This window comes from Marmota monax, unplaced genomic scaffold (assembly GCF_021218885.2).
Source record: "Marmota monax isolate L192 unplaced genomic scaffold, Marmota_monax_Labrador192_F-V1.1 WCK01_AAM20220418_F8-fsc00008, whole genome shotgun sequence".
Classification (NCBI taxonomy): Eukaryota; Metazoa; Chordata; class Mammalia; order Rodentia; family Sciuridae; genus Marmota; species Marmota monax.
In genome coordinates, this window is record NW_026694432.1 from 19,421,956 (window position 1) to 19,440,739 (window position 18,784).

Genomic DNA, 18,784 nt, shown 5'->3' on the forward strand with positions numbered 1-18,784 from the left:
TGGAGTGTTGCGACCCCTCGCCGGCAAGGGAAAACACGACACAGGATTCTTCTTTCAGCAGTTTATTCAGGCCTTGATTCATGTATCATCTTCTAGCGCCCCCCCCCCCCCGCCGAGCGCCCAAGCACAGCCTAATAAAGCCTCCCGCATACCAATCCCAAGCTGCCACGTGGATCTCTCTCATAGGGTGGTAAGGGATTGCGTGCCAACTCTCCAAAAAAGGAGTTGTTTATCACAGGCCACAGTGGAAGCCGGCGCCATCTTCTAATGGCGGCCACGGTCTATAAGAATGGCTCACCACAGTTCCCCCTTCTATTTTATAAAACAATGCAGGCGAAAGTAGAGGTCCTATCCCACTGTGCAGAAGTGGCTGCAGTGTATGGTTCAGTCCTAAGGAGGGCCCTTCCCTAGACCTGGTCCCATATCAGCCGACGCCTTTTTTCGTAGGGCGGGGCGTGGACGTCAAACCCGCATGCAATAGGACATGCTTTCCTTGAGGTCCGTTGAGGGATCACTCAAGTGCAGTGCCTTGCCTCGCATCCTGCATCGTGACGACGGTGAGAAGTAGGATAACACAAGTAGCCTGGTAGTAATGACAAAATTTAAGTTGGCAACACCATCCCTAAACCCCAGAGGAAGGTAAAAGGTCTATAGCCGAGAAGAAAGACCAGTCCTGAAACCCATCTGCGTGCAATGGTAACAAGACCTGCAGAGTGCAAGGGCTATTCAGCACTGGGAGAGAATAAGGAAGAGGACATGCCAATCCCAGTGCAATGTGAAACTAACTTGGGGTGCAATGGCCATGCCCAGAAATCACTGTTTAAGATGTGCAAGCCAGATTTGTGGAGAAATGCCATTTTCTAAGGCCGCAAGAGCCTGTACAATCATAGCCTTCTCTTGCGCATGGCGAGTTTTAAGGCGACAGAGAAGCCACAAACAAAGCACAACACCGAAGCAACACATTGCCCCAAAAATGCCCACTCCCACCCATTCCTTAAAAAAGGAAAAGGCAGAGGATAGCCAACTGGTGAATTGACCCAAAGTCACTGGTTCGACACGGGTGCTATTCAGAACAGCAATATGAGTTAGTTGAGACTGGATCAAGTTTTCTGCTTCCATGGACCAGGTTCCGGATAGATACTCTCCGATGATGCGGGAGGCATTTCTGGAATCATTAAATCTGACAGAGGTTATACATAAATGTGCACGTTGATCAACACAACCTAAATGTACTAGAACAGACAACTCCTCAACTTGAGCTTGAAGCAGATCTATCCTTTGATTAGCAGCCAAAATCCCAGATAAAATGTGTTGATTAATTTTACTTTGAGATTCAAGTATGGTGGATGTTTGTTGAATAACCTGATTAATAGTGGCAGCAGTTTGTACTTGGCTGGCCATGGCTACTCCAGCTGTAACTGCTGCAGCAGCAGATACCGCCACAGCTGTCACCATAGCTGCCGTAATTCCAAAATCTCTACGGGCTCATTTTTGGATGTTCCCTTCTTGTTAGGACATTCTCGTTTAAAATGTCCTCCTTGACCGCACCCAAAACACTTTCCGACAACAGGGCTGGATTTATGTGATAATTGAAGGACAGCAGCAGCAAGGCCTGCATTAGTTAACGGCCCACCTATTTCTCTACAGACTTTCATCCAGGCCTCTATGCCTTTGTTTTTATAAGGAGTAATAGCTGCTTTACATTCTTTAGTACATTGTTCAAAGACAAGTTGTTTAATCAAGGGCATTGCTCTATCAGGGTCACCAAAGATTTTTCCTGCGGCATCCACCATCCTGGCAACAAAGTCTGAGAAAGGTTCTGTGGGGCCTTGTATAATTTTTGTCAAATTGCCAGACACTTCTCCTCTGTTTGGGAGTGATTTCCATGCACGGATGCAAATGTTATTAATCTGTTCATATACCTCAGGGGGGTATCCTGTTTGTTGATTAGCAAACCTGCCTTGTCCCAAAAGCATATCCTTATCCCAGGCAGGGCGTCCCGCTGCATGATTTTGGGCAGCTTGCTCTACTGCACCCTCTAGCATAAATGCTCTCCAATCCAAGTATTTCCCTGGGGAAACACAAGCGCAGACTAGACTAGCCCAATCTGAAGGAGTCATGCAAAATCTAGTAAGTCCCTCCACCTGAGTAAGGGTGAAAGCGGCATCTATGCCATAAGTGCGGACAGATTCTGCCAAGGTTTTAATTATCTTAAAGTCTAAAGGCTCATGATATCTTCCCCTGTTATTGTCCTGAAATACAGGGTATGCAAGTCCCATATCTGTATTAACTGTCCTCCAAACTTGTGCATGAAAAGATCTCCCGGAACCTTGGCTCCCCCCCACATACGGAGGTGGGGCAATCGGCACCATATCTTCTTCTAGATATTCTACCTCCTCCTCCTCAGAGTTTTGTTGACGGATGTTAACTCCCTTCCCCTTCTTACAGTAGGCCTGCGTGCCCTGTGTCTCCTTTTTCTTCTTTTTCATTTTTATCTTATGTAGTTGTTGTAACAATATATCAAGGTCCTCAGAACTCTCTGAGTCGCTTGTGTTCTCAGGCGTTTTTAATTCGGTCAAGTCTGGGTAGAGCCTTCTCCTATTTTTATCTTCAGGCTCTTTTGCCTTCTCACTACTGTTACTTTTAATACTCTCTGCCACTTCACTACATGATCCTTCAGATTTTTCCTCATGCAGTTGCTCAAGAATAGCTTGACCCTCACTCACAGCTACCTGGCATTTACCATCTGTTATACATCCTCTAACTAACTTCCAAAGTGGTATAACACCACCCTCTAAGGTGCCTTGCTCACGAGCGAAATCTAGATCTTTCCCTAATTTGTCCCAGCTAGGAATCGTAAGACTCCCTGAAAAAGCAAACCAAGGAGCCGCTCTATCAGCTTCTCTTAAAAACATCTGCAAAGTACTCTGCTTTATCTTAAGTCCTTTTGAATGTAACAACCCATCTAGGGCCAACAAAATTGGGCTTGAAGAGGTAGCGCCCATAATGTTTTTAGAGCTATAAAGAAAGTGAAAGTACAAAAATCCCCGCTCTCTTCCTTTTACAGGGGAGCGTCCCGCTATTAGCTTGCGGATTCCCACTTTACCTGGGAACTTACCGGTGCACCACCCTGACTACTGAAAGTTCTGGATCCTGGGTTCGAGGAATATAATTCCCCGTCCGGGCCACCAATTGTCGCGACCCCTCGCCGGCAAGGGAAAACACGACACAGGATTCTTCTTTCAGCAGTTTATTCAGGCCTTGATTCATGTATCATCTTCTAGTGACACCCCCCCCCCGCCGAGCGCCCAAGCACAGCCTAATAAAGCCTCCCGCATACCAATCCCAAGCTGCCACGTGGATCTCTCTCATAGGGTGGTAAGGGATTGCGTGCCAACTCTCCAAAAAAGGAGTTGTTTATCACAGGCCACAGTGGAAGCCGGCGCCATCTTCTAATGGCGGCCACGGTCTATAAGAATGGCTCACCACAGTGGAGGAGGACTAGAAACTGACATCCTGCTATAGAAAACCCCATGTCTCTACTGATGATCATAAAGGCCAACAGAAATAGGCAACAGAGAGGAAAATGCCTCTTCCTTAACTCTACCTTGAAAATCTTACCCAAGAGCATCTAATTGACAATATCTAGTTTGTATCTGGAGCCTGCGGAAAAAAAATGTTTGAACCCAGGGCTTTGCATAAAGCAAAGAAAATATTTTGTGGTGATGGAAGAAGACTACATATTCCTTTTTTGAGATGGGGTCACACTATGTTGCCAGGCTGGTCCCTAATTCCTGGGCTCAAGCAATCCTCCTGCTTCAGCTTCCCAAGTAGCTGGGACCACATAGACACATGCCACCACACCCAGATAGAAATTTCATTTCAAAAAAAAAAAGAAAAGAAATGTGAGCACTTCCTCTACAGTTTAGGAAAGGCTCCATAGAATGAAATGAAAAAGGATGATGAGCTTCAGTTGAGCTTTAGCTGCATATATTCAACACCATGTTCTGTCTGTGGATTGATAAGAATGTGAACTCCATGAGGGTTTGTTTGATTTATTTTTTACTCTGTCTTCAGAGCTTAAATTATTACAAAGTAGTTGGTAAAAAAGCAGGGAGATTCAGACCAAAATGAATGTTTTCTCAGAAACTCTTTTGGTGAACATCAGAAAGATTTCAGAAACGGCAATAAATCTGTGTTATTCTGACAACAGCCCTAGGGAGAAAAAAAGAATCAGAGAAAGGGGGCAAAGGAAATATTTTGTGGTGATGGAAGAAGACTACATATTCCTTGACATCCCACCCAACACAGATGGCGTATATGTTACCTCCCTTGAGTTTAGGTGAGCTCTATGATTGCTTTAACTAATAGACTGGGATGGAAGTGATGCTATGCCATTTTCCAGGACAGATTTAAAAGAATGACAGTGTTTGCAACTTGTCTCTTTGGAGACATCATCAGCTGTCCTGTAAGACATTCAACTTTCTTGATGAAGAGACCACATGGCGAGGCTCTGAGACCACATGGCGAGATGAGCCTTTCAGTCCTTCCCTTTAAGTGCCAGTGTCATAAGTAAGAGACATAGTTGGACCCTCCAGACTAGCCTACTAGACTGCCAGCTAGAACACTCATTACTGACTCTTCTTGATATTGTATGGAACAGAGGAATCACTTGGTTGAGCACTGACTAAATTCCTGACTCAAAATATGTGAGATATAAGACAGTGGTTGGGCTAGGAGTGTAGCTTAGTGGTAGTGGGCTTGCTTGGCATATGCAAAGTCCTAGGTTCCATCCCCAGAACCACATAACAAAACCCAAACAAACAAAGGAAATAATAGAGTGGTGTGCAGTTTCAAGTCACTGAATTTTAAGATAGTTTATTAAGTAATGGTAACCTAAATATACTCCCAAGTATGGTCTTAGGGAATACAAAACTTTTGCCTGCCTCAGTTTTCTCACCTGTAAACTGAAGATTATCATAATACTTTCCAAGTTTGGTGGGAAAATTGATAAAGAACCACAACACTTATATATTTTCTATGTAAAGTCAGTGACACATAGTAAAAACTTCAGTAAATGTTAGTAATTACTTTGTTTTCTTTATTTAGCACCCACTATATGCCAATCACTCATGTAGTGCTTCCAATTAAGCAATGAACAAGAGAGATAAAGACCCCACTTTTTAGTGACAGATAATAAACAAGTAAACAAGATAACTGAAAGTGGCAATAGGAACACGAAGAAAGATAACAGGGGCTAGGGTTGTACCATAGTGGCTGAGCCCTCGCCTCGCATGCGTGAGGCACTGGGTTCGATCCTCAGCACCACATACAAAAATAAATAAATAAAACAAAGATATTGTGTCCATCTACAACTAAAAATATTTTTAAAAAAGAATAACATATATAGAAGGGACAAGGGAGCTACTTGAAAAAGAAGACAGACAGGAAATGAGGGGAGACCTTCAGAGGTAAGATTTAACTGAGACCAGTATAAAGAACCATGCATTGGGGGACTGGGGTTGTGGTTCAGTGGTAGAGCACTTGCCTAGTATGTGTGAGGCACTGGGTTAGATTCTGAGCAAGCAAATGAATAATAAAGGTCCATCAATAACTAAAAAAATATTTTAAAAAAAAGAACCATGCATTGGAAGGTTGGGGAGAGAGAGAGATGGGGGATAGCAGGTCCTGAGGCTAAAATTTTGGTTTGTGAAGGAAAGAGAAAAAAGTACCAGCATGACTGGAGCTCAGGATATGTGAGGAGAAGGAGCCTGGACATGCCATTTGAAAGCTGGGAAGGGCAGGCCAAGAAGGGCCTATTAGAAACCACAGCAAGTAGCTTAGAATTTATTCTCAAAGGACTGTAAAAGGCATTGGAAGGTTTTTGTTTATTTGTTTGTTTTTAATTGCTACAGCCTTCTCTGCTTTGGGGAGGAATTTGCGAGCTTCTTTATAGCTCTGTTTTAGAATCATGTTTATGTACCCTAAATGCTTCAGGAATAACCTTTCTGAAGATGTCCCATTGTACGCTCATGGTCTCCCCCTGGTGGAGTTGGTGGTTAAGTTTACATGGTTTTCCAACAGCAAAAACAAATTAATGAGCAACTTGCCCCCAAATAAATGAATAATCAATTCTTTTATTCAACAAACACTTATGGGGCACCTGCAATGTGCCAGACTCTGTTCTGGTGCTAACTATTTCCATGAACAAAATGGTCAAACATAGATGCCCTTGTGGAGTTCATATTCTTCTGGGGAGGGAGGGACATTAAATCAAGTTTATAAGCTACTTGTTGGAGGGAGAACACTTATTAGAGAAAAATTTTGTGGGAAACAGGTAGAAGGTACAAGAAGAATGATAGTGTTTATAGTGTCAGGGAAGTTCTCATTGGGAAAGTGATATTTGAATAAAGACATAAATGAAGTGACAGGGTGAATTGGTGCAGGTGTTTGCAGGGGAAAAGCAGTTCAAGCACAAGAATCAGCAAGTACAAAGGCCCCGAGCCTATCTGCAGGTTTGAAAAACAGCAAAGAGGCCAGTTTGCCTTAAGTGGACTGATGACAGAATGGAGGTGTACTGGGGGCGGGGTGTCAAATCTTGAGGGTCTTGTAGATCAGCGTAAGCATTTGGTTTTTACTCGAAGACAGGAATTCATTGAAAGAGGGACATGATCTGACTAAGGTTTTAACAGGAGCCCACCTGTTGGGGTAATCACTAAATCAGTATTAATGGCTTGTTGTTTCTGAAGGTGAACTAAGAAGGACTCCCAAGAATGTGTTGAGGGGGGCAAGGAGGAGTGAAACTGGCCACTTCTTTTATCTCCAATCTTTAGATGGGAATCAAAACAGGATGACCTTGGTTGTGAAGTAAAGTCATATGCTCCTAAAACCTCTGAAAAAACCCACATGTTTAGTTGGCATGCAAGTTATCCTTCATATATTCTCCCTGCTTATAGGCACAGTGTGGTCATCCATTTTATGCTGGCCTGCCTGCCACCCTGGACTGTGTAAAATCCAAATCCTCTTGTCCAGTCTTCCAAGTTCTTTCTTTGGAATTAGAATACAGTATGCTTAGGCCTTTGCAGCCCTGGGATTGAACTCCAATCATCGCTACTGTGTTAACAGATGTGGGAGGGCAAGGGTATAAATAGGATGCTCAGAGTCACAGTTTGTGGCTTATAATAACAGAGACAGTAAATGGACAGATTCTGGACAGATTTTTGAAAGTAGCTCGTATAGATGATGCTGATGAATTAGATGTGGGGTGTGAGAAAGAGGAGTGAAGGATCTTACCAAATGATGTTTCTTAGTAAATTGTCATTAAAAGAGGTGAGGAATTAGTATACAGCCAAAAAGTGTAGATAAATGTATTTGAGAGATATAAGAAGCACTAAGATAATAAAGTATTGGTTTTCCTCTGGATTTTAAAATATTTATTTATTTGTTTATTTACTGGTGGTACTGGGGATCAAATCCAAGGGGCACTGTACTTCTGGGCTACATCCCCAGCCCTTTTTATTTTTGAGACAGGACAGTCTGGCCCAGAACTGCCTCAACCTCCTGAGTAGCTGGGATTACAGGTATGTACCACCACACCGAGCTTTTTTCTCGATTTTTAATTTGTGAGTTAAAAAAAATGTGATTTCTTCTCTTATTATAAAAAAACTCACTTCTATATCTAATACTGTGTGTGTAATTTTGGATTCTTTTTCTTAAAGAGGGTCTCCTAAATTGAATATACTTCGGATCTCCACAAAACCTGAATTCAACCTTGCGCTTTGTCCATATTTGGGTTGTAATGTAAAATTAACGAAGAATTTAAAAATTTTGCTTCTGAAGACAATGTGCATGAACTGAGGTTAACTGTAAGCTCAATGCAATATTAGGAATAAACTATGGGCATAAAAAAGATCATCTTGGTCCAGCCTCCAAGCGTCTTCCCGAACTTCCCACCCATTCTAACTCCCACAGTTTTTCTAAATCCAGCATTTCTCCTCACGTTCCCTTTAGGGAGGCAGGGATGACGCGCATTTTAAAAAGACCTCCTTGAAAAAGAGGGCTGTAGTACTCCTTAACTGGTTACTGTGGCTTAGCAGTGCAGCTAGGATCAGCTCAGCCTTCGCTACTTGACTCGAGGGCGCCGAACTGGGCGTGACCAGGGGCGGGGCTCGCCAGGGCCGCGGAGTGGGCAGGGTCTAAGCACTTCCCCGCCCCCAGAGGCCCAACACAAGCGCCCAGGGGCTTCTGGTCCGAACCGGGTGTGGATTGCGAGGTGACCCTGGTCGCTTACTTCCGGTTCCTAAGGATGCGCATCCGGGTTACGCTAACGCCGCGGTTTCCTCCACTGTGCTGGTTCTACCGTGGGTCTGGACCGGTCCCCATGTCTTGTTGTGGGGCTTCTGCAGCCTTTGGGTGAGTCTCCGCTGCCGATAGGGTCTGAGCGCAGTCAGTCGAATACATCCTGTAGGAAGACGGGTCAAGAGTTCTGCCTTGGACCTTGTGGGTGGGGGTCTCTCTGCCTGTTCCTTGTCTCTGCTATGCTTCCTTCATCTCGGCCCTTTCCTTCACGCTGGCCTCGCCTCTTTCACCTCAGTTTAGCCTTTCTTTCCTCAGCCTAACCATCCCTTTTAAACTCGGTTTCTTGTCTTTCGCCTGATCCACTGTCTCTCCGTTTTCCTCTTAGTCTCGTTTTAGCACCTTTCTTCCCCGACCCCTGAGCCGGGATTTCACTGTTCTTTCACCCAGCGGGACGGCCCACCTCCTCGTTGTGCTCATCCTCCTCCCCCGCGAAACTGAGCTTTTCTTAGAATCCTAGATATCCATCTCCCAACTTTCCTCACCTTTGACCCTTACCCCCTTCTGGGACTAGCAGATGACATTTGTGCTTCGCCGTAGCTACAGGAGGGCTTTGTCAAAGCCCCAACCTTGGAAGACTTGCCCATCCTGGGGGAAGTTTTGCTTTCAGGCGCGGGGTTAGACTGAACTCTGGTAGCTTCCGTAGTTAAGAGAACAACAAAGGCGTTCCCAGTGCTTTGCTGGAGCTCGGTTTTGGGGCTCTCTCAAGAGCAGCTAACAGGTGGCAGGCACACGGTTCTGCTGGCGGTTGGGCTTGTGTGATCTTGTTAATTGACAAGTCATGAGGAAGTTCTGTCAGTTTTGTGTTCGCTATCCCAGGAGAGTGGATGTGCACAGCTGAGGCAAAAATGCGGATGTTCTGGGACGGTCAGTTCTTGTACTGCATGAGCTTTACTTTGCAGACAGTGCTATGACAGAAGAAGGAGTTTGTGGGAGATTGTTAGCCTCAAACTTAGGTTTATTGTCAAAAATTTTTATGTCTTTTTGTGACTGCCACGACGAAAGAGTTCACTATGGTAATTTCAAAGTAATTTTACTTGAATGCAGTATGCAGATATGTATCCTTATATTTGCTTCTTATACATTTTTTGTCATTTTTATCATATTAATGTGTTTTCTGTTTTTCTTCTTCGTAAGTCACATATTACAATAATTTTCATATTAAAATGTTCTAACGTGTTTTTTCTTTATCACTACCACCTTAGTCTTAAAAATATCTTTTTTTCACTTTGAGGCCTGTCATCTATCTTAAATTTCTTTGGAGGTTTTAAATTATCTATAACATGAAAGAACTGGATTTAATGATGGCTGGTATCCTATTTCTCAAATTTTGTTGTCTAAGGTACATTTTGAGGTACAGGAGTTGGATAATTTTTATTTTTGTTGCGTTAATGATGTATGTCTAGCATTTGATTGCAAAGGTTTTCATTTGTGTGTGATCAGTTTCTGTAATCATATAAATTACACTCTAAAATTTAGTATTTAAATGTGAACAGAACAAATACAACATTAGTATCTGCTTTTCTGTTGGCGGAGTTCTCCCTTATTACATGATACATATACATATGAGTGTGCAAAATAGACCTTAATTTATTCTAAAATTGGGCTTTACCTTTGCTTATTTTTAGCAAAGGACTTTGGAACTTGGCCTCCTTAGGCTAGATGCCACAAAGAATAACCCTTTTGGTTGGCTATCAAAATGTAACTGCTGAGAGAAGCCCATTAGAAATTTGTACGTCCTCCCCAGCATCTGCACTGGAAACTAGCTTTTATTTGTTTTCAACTGGCCATCATTTCCCATCTTTAAAAACCTAACCCTAATGAGTATGGCTAACTCCATTTGCTTCCTTACCTCTAGGTTTGTGAATATTGTTCCCCAAAGCCATGGCAACTCTGTAGATAGACCCATATTTGTGTTGATGCCAGACCATCTTTCTTCCATTCTCATTTCGGAACTTTGTATTTCTTGAGCATGACTAAGTTTAAACCTATATAGATTTCTCCAGTTTACAGTTTCAGGAAACCACAGAGTTCAAACATACCCTTCATTTTACCCATAAGGAAATCAGGGCTTAAAAGAATTGATATTTTTTCCCAAGGCAACCTTCAACCCCAGTACTAGGGATTGAACCCAGGGGTCCTATACCACTGAATTATACCCCCAGTCGTTTAAATTTTATTTTTGAGACAGGGTCTCTCTAAGTTGCTGATGCCATTTTCAAATTTTGGATGCCTTCTGAGTCTCTGGGATTCCAGGTGTGCGCCACTTTTCAGGCCCAAGATTTTTTGTTTGTTTTTAAGTAAAGAAGTCCTGTATATTCACTCACTAGAGTAATGAATTTTAATTTTATCAGAAGCTGTAGGATGGAGAACACAGTATATTATTTAATTGGTCATTTCAAATGTTTATGTCATAGGAATGAAGCTATTAGGATCAGAAATCTATGACACAGATTTTTAATCTGTGCCAAAATCATTTTGCCTTTAAAGAGGGACTAGGGAAGGAAACTGTTTTGTGCAGAAGTAGAAATAGAAAAGTTTTAGGATTCTCTTTCTCTTTTGTCTTCTGAAATGACTTTGGCCTATTATGATATAAATTCTGCATAAAACCCATGAAGTGAAGTGAGCATTCTACATTCTCACTGTAGCAGTTTTTGTGCTGCTGGTCTTAGTCTAGAACACTAGACTGTTTATTGAGAAGCCTGCGCCTCTTACCTAACTACCAGCCCCTTCCAAATCACTGGAGACAGCTTAGTACCTGTGTCACCCCCCATCCCTGCACTCTGTCACTGAGCTACATTCCCAGCTCTTTTTGAGACTGGGTCTCACTCATTAGGTACTCCAGGCTGGCCTCTGCTCTAGGAGTGGCTGGAATTATAGGTGTATGCCACTGTGCCAGGCTCACTGTTAGTTTTCTATAGACATTTCTAACTTAGTTTGGTAAAGTCTTAGTTTGTAAATTCAGGAGCTTAATTTAAAACACATTTTTGGGGCTGGCACTGTGACTCAGTGGTAGAGCGCGTGCCTAGCATGTGTGAGAACTGGGTTCGATTCTCAGCACTGCATATAAATAAAGGTCTGCCGCAGTCTGGCTGGGCACAATCAGGAGCCACTTGTCAAAAGAAACTAACTTTATTTTTAGAACCACACATGCCAAACAAAACAGCCTCTCAGGAAAAACCCTCAGAGCCTCAACTGCCACCACCGGCTTTCCACAAGCCTCTCTCTCCCCCACAAGCTTCTCTCCACCTCCCACAATCCTCCTGCTCTTGAGGCCGATTGGCTGGGTCACGTGGGCGGAGCCAAAAAAGTCCCCCAATGAGCAGCTCAGTGGTTTGAAAGGGCAGGGAAACAGCCCAATGAGCATCACTGCAGAGGAGCCAATCAGCTAGATGTTGCTGGGGCTGCTGTGAGCCAATCATCAGCCAGCAGCTGGAAGTTTGCTGGCAGCTGGAAGTTTGCTGGGGCCTCTTCTGCTGTGGCTCTCAACAAAGGTCCATTGACGACTAAAAAAATACATTTCTGCATATTAGTTGTTTATTTTGAGTTGATAAATTTTTGGTTATTTTTTTACCATCTTTTTAGTACTGTACTTCATCTTACATCTTTTAATTTTTGTCCTTGGACCCTATGATGTGTTTTTTGTTTTTAATTTTTATTTATTTGTTTATTTTAGTCATACATGACAGCAGAATGTATTTTGACATATAATATATACATGGAATGTACATACATCAATCATATTGTCTATTCTATTCTGCTGCCCTCCTGTGATGTGTTTTAAGGAAAATACAGCTTTAAATATTTAGAAAACAAAATATACCTCCAACATGTCCTTACCGTTTGTACCTTGCTGTATTGTGGTTTTTGTGATCTGCCTAAGCTGCTTCATGACTTCATCCTCTTTTGAAAGATTTTTGTGTACTACATATAACTAGAGGATATTTTAGCTCATGCATGATTTAAATGGAAGAAGAGCTCAAATAGAAATATATATATTTTAAAATATTAGGAACAGTTTCTTCTTGCAATATGTCATCTAATTGGTTTATACCAAAGAGTTGAATTGTTATATTTATAGTAAAGTAGAAAATAAAATAAGTGGACTTTATCTTCTGAATAAAATACAAGTGCATGCTCCTGTATAGTAGGTATGGCTCAAATTATTCTATTGATAGGTGTGCTTTGCTGTCAGAAAACAATAAATAATGGAACATATCATCATCCTGATTTTTTTAAGTCCCATCAACTAAGTCCTAAGATAGCTACCTATTAAAAATAGAATTAATTAAGATATTTTCTGTTATTCATGGTAAATTAAAAAAAAAACAAACATAAAACAGGATTTCATTTGTCTTTACTGTTTTCCCCTTAAAACATTTTGAATCAGAAAAGGAAATGTATAGTTTAAGTAATACTGACTTATTGTGAATAAGTTAACAGATCAGCCCAAGGCAGTCAGCATTTAAAATCTTAAAGATCTTACTACAAGCCGAGTGCACACCTGTGATTCCAGCCGCTCTGGAGGCTGAGACAGGAGGATTGCGAGTTCAAAACCAGCCTCAGCAAAAGCAAGGTACTAAGCAACTCAGTGAGACCCTGTCTCTAAATAAAATATAAAATAGGGCTGGGGATGTGGCTCAGTGGTCCTTGAGTTCAGTCCTCAGTACCAAAAAAAAAAAAAAAAGATCTTACTACAGGTAGTGTTGGATGCACTTTTAAGCTTGGTTATTAATGTTTGTACCAGCTACGTCTAGGTTTTTTTTTCCTCCCTAGAAAATAATTATCAATAACTATTGTATCTTTGCAATACTTATTATTATTATTAGTGATGAACACAACATCTTTATTTATTTATTTATATGTAGTGCTGAGGATTGAACCCAATGCCTCCCCTGTATGAGGCAAGTGCTCCACCACTGAGCCACAACCCCAGCCCTGCAATACATTTTTTAAAATGTTTTTTAGATGTTGATGGACACAGTATCTTTATTTTATTTATTTATTTTTATTTGGTGCTAAGGATCGAACCCAGTGCTTCACGCGTGTGAGGCAAGCACTCTACCACTGAGCTACAACCCCAGCCCTGCAATACATTTTTTTTCAGTAAAATATAATTTGTATATTGTCAATTACAATATACATATTTAGGCTAGGGTCAAATGAACTAGATGACATTCTATAGGACTGACAATTATATTTGAATCATAATTTTTTTAATTGAGATAGAATCTCACCATGTTGCCCAGACTAGTCCTGAACTCTTGAACTGAAATGATCCTCCCACCTCAGCCTTCTAAGTAGGAGGAATTACAGAGTTTGCTACCACACCCACCTTGCATTTAAATTCTTAATTTGTTCGTATTGTTCATTTCAGAATTAAATATAAGAACATAATACTTAATTACAATTAAAGTAAAATCCTAGCCGGATGCAGTGGCACATACCTGTAATCCCAGCAACTCAGGAGATTAAGGCAGGAGGATCACAGGTTCAAGGCCAGCCTCAGCAATTTAAGACCTAAGCAACTTAGCAAGACCCTGTCTCAAAAAATAAAAAGGGCTGGAGAGGGCTGGGGATGAGGCTCAGCGGTAGAGTACTTGCCTGGCATGTGTGAGGCACTGGGTTCAGTTATCAGCACCACATATAAATAAATAAAATAAAGGTCTATCAACAACTAAAAAAAATTTTTTTTTTTTTTGTAAAAGGGCTGGGGATATTGCTCAGTGTTTTTTTTCTTTTTTGCTCCTGGTGCCTAAAAAGAAAATATAATCCTAAATATATATTTTTTAAGCGCTGAGGACCAGAGAAAAAGTATCACTTCTTTATAGCGATGATGGCATGTAATTTTTAAGTTAGATATTATAATTTTCTGTTGCTTTGAAAGCAGTGATTTCTCATCATTTGTGGGTTTTAAGGTTTTTGTGTGAATCTGCATCATAGTTAAGTATAAAATCATGTTCTTTCTTTATAGGTACAATTAAATAATTTTCATTTGGGAAACTTTTTTACAACTGAACTGTAAAAATCCAGAGTGGTAAAAAAGTAAAAGAAGTGGTAAAAAAGTAAAAGTATTTTTGGTTTACCTATTTTAACTGTGTGTGTGTGTGTATGTGTGTGTGTGTGTTAGTTATTGGGATCAACTGGCATTGCCCATTTGAGCTAGGCAGGCACTCCTCCCCAGCCCTATGTAGTAACTCTTTTAATTCTTACTCCTATGAAGTAAGTACTATTTTTATTATCTTCAATTTATATATGAAGAAACTAAGACACAGAGGTTATATAACTTGCCCCAAAATAACAATTTAGATTTGAATTTGAATTTAGTCTTTCTGATTTTTTTTTGTACAAAGGTTTACTACTTCAGTTACTTCTTTATAGGTTAAGGTTTAAAGAAAATCAAATTTCTCTGAAACACAAAATAATATTCCTTTTGGTTGGGAACCTTAGAGGAAGGTTTTACCTCATCTTTTTATTAGTGGTGACTTAAGACAAATTGTAAACCTTTACTACATGTATTTCTCTCTGATTTCAAAAAACATATATTAGAAAGCAAACTGATCAAATCCCTCCCCCTCTTAATATTGTTATCTTATGGAAATTACTTTGGAGTTTCTTGGAGAAATGGTAGTGTTCTTTTGTTTTTGTTTTTTGCTTCTGGGGATTGAATCCAGGGGTATTTCAGAACCACATCCCAGCCCTTTTTATTTTTTATTTTCAGTCAGGTCTCACTAACTTGCTTATTAGGACCTCGCTAAATTGCTGAGACTGGCAATCCTCCTGCCTCAGCCTCCTGAGTTGTTGGGACCTTATACAGTGAAAAGGTAGTGTTTTTAATAAAATGCTCCCTTAAAGTTTTCATACATATGTGTGTGTGTACACATATATTTGTTTTTACTGTCTTTGATCTGCAGAATATTAAATATATAATAGTCTTTAAATGCTAAAGTCTTAACGTTCTCTCAAATGAATTTAACAACTTTTGAGTATGATAACAGAAGGCTGAAACTGAAATTTCTGACTTACCTTTGGTCTCATTTCCAGGTTTGAAAATTTGTGCAAAAGTTAATCACACCATCTTTTTGGACTACCATGTCCTAAATACAGTAATATGTAGTAATATATTTAATTAGTGTAATAGTGTTTTTATTTTTACTTTAGGAAAAAGAAAACTTTTGCAATTGTGTACAATGAATCCAAATGCATTCTGCTGTCATATATACCTAATTAGAATAAATAAATAAATTTTTAAAAAAGAAAAGAAAACCAAACTTTTCCAAAACCAGGTCCTCATTAAACTAAAAAATGCAAATAACCCCCATTTAGAGCTTAATAATATTGTATTATTATTTTGTGCCTTTATTATTTCAAATGAAAACATTTCAATTGCTATCTGGGGGAAGAAGATGATTTTATATTAGTCTTGTACTCAGATAATAATACATTATTTTTCTGAATATTTTGAAGAGTTGAGAATCATGGAATCTGGTTAACAGAAAAATTATAATTCTAGTAAGGAGTAACACTTGATTAGAAATACTACTTATTTTAAGTCTTACTTGTTAACTTCTCTTATTAATTCAGATATTAATTAAATACACATTTTTTAAATTTTTTTTTTTAATATTTATTTTCTAGTTTTCGGCGGACACAACATCTTTGTTGGTATGTGGTGCTGAGGATCGAACCTGGGCCGCACGCATGCCAGGCGAGCGCGCTACCGCTTGAGCCACATCCCCAGCCCACACGTTTTTTTTAATAGTAGCTTTTGTCTTGACTTTTCCCCCCTTGGCTTTTGTTATGAAAAGTGAAAAAAGTAAGCTTTGCTGTGGTGACTTACTTGTTGGGATTTAGATGTCCTTTACCTTTGCCTAAACATTCAACTTTTTGCTCAATTTTCTTTTTTATAAGAGGGTTTGATTCTATTTTGTCTTTTAAATTCTTAATAGTTTTCTTTCATTTGAAATTTAATAATGTAGCAATTACTGAGTTTAGGAAAATTGGTTGGTTGTTGTGGTCAGTACTTTTAGAATGATTAGCTCTTAGGTGGATTATACTTTATGCTTTAGTTTCCATACTACTTAAAGAAGATTTAGGTCAGCTTCATCTGTTACTTTCCTCCCCCTTTCAAAATAAGAGGAAACTTTAACACAGTGATATTAATGTTTTCTGACTAGATTGATGATATAAATTTGATAATCTGACTTTGCCGACAGCATGATCTAAAAATACGTGTGTACGAATTTTTGTCTTGGAATATGTCAGACTTTAGAGAACAATTTAGGATAAGAAAGAACATAAGGGGCTGGGCTCGTGGCTCAGCAGTAGTGTGCTCACCTCGTATGTGTGAGACCCTGGGTTCCATCCTCAGCACCACATAAAAATAAATGAATAAAATAAAGGTATAAAAAAAAAGAAATAGTACATAAATGTCTTATATTATAAAAACCCTAATAATCATTGTGTTGGTACCTTACTGAATTTTTCTTTTTTACATTTAAAGATGTCAAATTTAGGGAACATTTGTGATAATGTAAAGCAGAAAATTTCAAATCTGCTTTTTCTTGGTCTTCCTCGGCTATATGTTAGGTAGCAGTGATGAGATAATACTGACAGATTAAGTGTTCTTGGGAGAACTAGAGCTTGGCAGAGAATAGCCATGTCTCATATTTGGTGGCCATTAAATAGATGAATTGAAAGTATTTGCTTTATCTCATTTCCATATCGCCTTTTAGGGGTGTGTGTGTGTGTGTGTGTGTGTGTGTGTATTTGATCAAACCCAGGGCCTCATACAAGTTAGGCAAGTTCTCTACCACTGAGCTACACCCCTGCCCTCCTGTTAGTATATTTTTAGTGTAGGTAACTTACTTTAAGTGAAATTTTTTGTGTGTTTAGGACTAAATCTTGAACTATTGATTCATATACAGATGTTTTCCCTTTTGTTCTCTTTCAGAGGCTTTCTTCAAATAAAACTATAATTTATAGAACCACCAAACCTTTGTGTATAGTTTGAAGTGGTATTTTCCTATTTTTTTTGACAGGTCAGTTTTTTGTTTTTGGTAAAGTGATTTAAAGTTTTTTTGAACATGGCTTACTATAAGATGCATTTTACATTGTTAGTACTCATATATATACATATTAGTATTTAAAATTGAAACAAGTTTTGTGAAACCATATTTATTTTTACTACTGATGGTACATTATAATATGTATATATGTATTTTTGTTTGTTTTGAGTACTAGGGATCAAACTCAGGCTTATGCACGCTAGACAAGCACTCTGCTACTGAGGTATACCTCAAGTTCCTAATATTTTTTATTGTAAATAAATATTATTTATTGTATTTTGTCATATTGTATTTCATTAAAACTGCTGGTCTTCATTCACTAAGTTGCTATGATAATTTAATAATGCAGTACAACAGCATTTCTAGTGACTGCTAGTTTTTTTTCCTAACATTGTCTTTTGGGAATTGAAATGCTTGATTTGCTAGTTTGTGTTGTTTGTTTGCTTGTTTTCTTTCCTGAAATGTACTTTGATTCTGATTCTGTAAAGGTTTTTTTTTTTTTTTTTTTTCTTTTTTCTTTTGTACTGGGGATTGAGCCTAGGGGTGCTTAATCACTGAGCCACAACCCCAGGTGCGTGCCCTCCCCACCCCCTTTTTTAAAAATCTTTTTACTTTGAGAAAGGGTTTCACTGAGTTGCTTAGGGACTCACTAAGTTGTCCGTAAAGCTTTTAGCCTAAAAAATTGTAAACAATTGAGAGAAAGAGGTGTTATTATCCTGATACTGTTCCTGTCATCACTTTACCAGATCTAGGCACATAAAAACTGGTAATCTAGAATTATGAGTTTGAAAATATTCAGTCTTATACCAAGCTTCTGTCATTAGAATCCTTTGCTAGTTTCCATCTAACAGTCAATATTTAGGCCCATTCAGTTGCTTTTCACAAATCTTGCTTCTGTTTTTGGCATCTAGTCAAGCAGTTATAAAGCTGCTTTATTCTATTTTTCTCCTGGCTCCACCAAAGGTTTTGTAAACCAAGAAAAGAGGAATGAGGAGTGAAACAGTTTGTGTTTGTGGTCAGGCTAAAGTAACATTATTGAGGTTTGTGATGATAGACTGCATTTATTTATTGTCTTAGTTCATTTCTTGAAATCAGAGGGACAAAGAGATAGCAATAGCTATCCTAGTCTGTCCTAGCCATTAGAGTGAGACAGGGTCAGTAGGCATACTCTACTATTTTTACCAGTACCACCTCTTAACACTTAATGAGTGCTTACTATGTGCCAGGCACTATTTAAAACACTTTACTTGTATTAACTCATACTCACTTGGGAGATCAGAGAGAAGAGAATGAATAAAGAAAACTTGCCTTCTTTTCAGTATTTTCTCATTACCTGGCTGTTGGTGACATATCACACATTT

General features: G+C 39.5%; 1 protein-coding gene across 3 annotated transcripts in view; it reads left to right on the forward strand.

The window, feature by feature from the left end:
- Window positions 1-8,259: 8,259 nt before the first annotated feature.
- Window positions 8,260-18,784, forward strand: part of Eya3 (EYA transcriptional coactivator and phosphatase 3) — a 105,055-nt gene continuing 94,530 nt past the window's right edge. For 2 of the 3 annotated variants that reach the window (XM_046468620.2, XM_046468622.2), the window contains exon 1: window positions 8,260-8,412. The gene's annotated coding sequence lies outside the window, so the exon portion shown is untranslated. The remainder of the gene's footprint in view (window positions 8,413-18,784) is intronic. The other variant, XM_046468621.2, reaches the window with a different exon arrangement.